At 30.8% G+C, this 1,486-nt stretch overlaps 1 non-coding gene across 1 annotated transcript; it reads left to right on the top strand.

Annotated features, from left to right (window-relative positions):
- Nucleotides 1–489: 489 nt before the first annotated feature.
- On the top strand, nucleotides 490–622 carry LOC143400559 (small nucleolar RNA SNORA71). The gene has a single exon (XR_013091475.1). It is a non-coding gene; the product is annotated as a small nucleolar RNA SNORA71 (small nucleolar RNA).
- The last annotated feature ends 864 nt before the right edge of the window (nucleotides 623–1,486 follow it).

The raw sequence follows: 1,486 nt of genomic DNA, 5'->3' as shown, positions 1-1,486 counted from the left end.
ACATATTAGAATCATCTTTTTTTTCAGCTGTGACTAAAAGATTCAAGCAGAACAATTGTCCAGAGGGAAAATTTTATTTGAGGGCTCATTGTTTCAGAGATTTTAGTCGATAGAAGGCCAGCTCCACTCCTCAGGGCTTGAGGTGAGGCAGAACATTATGGCAGAAGAGGGTGGTAGAGGGAAGCAGCTCACATGATAATCAAGAAGCAGAAAGGGAAGTCTCCACTAGCCAGATTTCAATATATACCCCAAACCACACCCAAATTCCCATCCCATTCATCCACACCCTACCATTACCATTACCAGTCAGTTGATCTCTATTAGGGGATTAATTAACTGATTGGGTTAAGACTTTTACATCTCAATCATCTCCTCTGAATCTCCTTTCATTGTCTCACACCTATGCTTTCTGGGGGACACCTCACACCCAAACCAAAACAAGTCATTCTTAAAAATCTCTATAAAATATGCTGTATAATAAATTATATGTCCTGCATTTGAAAGTGATCATGAGCTGCTAATGCCCTGGTCATTGATAGTGCAGGGAAAGGAATGGCTGGAAGACATTGTCCCCATGTTTGGAGGGTCTACCCATCTCTTCCAAACCCTGTAGTTTCCCACATTCTGGTTAAGAAAAAAAAAATAAAATAAAATAAATTGATATACTGTTCTTAGGAAATCTTATATTTATTTTCTTCCTATACTAGAATACTTTTGTTTTATTTTTTAGATAATAATTACTTAAGAAGTTGTTTTGATTTTAGAATCATATTGCACTAACTGTTCTTCAAGGTTAGAGTTGACTGAGATATATGAGATACAAACAAAAGTCAGATTTGATTCTAAAACAACAGAGAAAACTTCAGGTGACCATTTAATCTGTTTTATTTATTCTTGGGAAAATACAAAATTTTCATGACTTTAAACTATTTATTCCTTCTTCCCCTCCTCCTGTCATTCATTCATTCTTTATTTCTCTTGTTTTGTTTTGAGTGACTTTCATTACATCTTTGCTAAGTTAAATATATATAAAAATGAGAACTCGTTACATAGTGCATTATATTATTCTATTTATAAATATCATAATTGCATATATACATATATATATATAAATAAAATAAGGATATTGTACACATTATCAATTAGTATTAATAGGGTATTTATTTAACACAATTTATTTTAAGTAGGATTTTATAAATATTTAAAATTTTTACATTATTTCATAATATATTCTTTTATGTATAAAGATGGATTAGATAAAAATACCCTTAGTCCAATTAGGTTCACAATTGAAGTTTTATTTGTAAATAAAATACATTATATAAGTTTTGTTGAAAAAGTTTTCTGTGGAGAAACATTTTATAGTGAATCTGCATAATGTGTACTGATTGTTTCACACTCCTTCATACCTTCTATGTGATATAAATTACCTTCTTAACTCATCACTGTTATTTCTTTTTGGAAAAATATCTCATTACTTCTATTA

The sequence above is a fragment of the Callospermophilus lateralis genome, chromosome 5 (genome assembly GCF_048772815.1).
Source record: "Callospermophilus lateralis isolate mCalLat2 chromosome 5, mCalLat2.hap1, whole genome shotgun sequence".
NCBI classification, from domain to species: Eukaryota; Metazoa; Chordata; class Mammalia; order Rodentia; family Sciuridae; genus Callospermophilus; species Callospermophilus lateralis.
The sequence above is the reverse complement of the archived record's forward strand: the minus strand, read 5'-3'. Positions and strand labels throughout refer to the sequence as shown.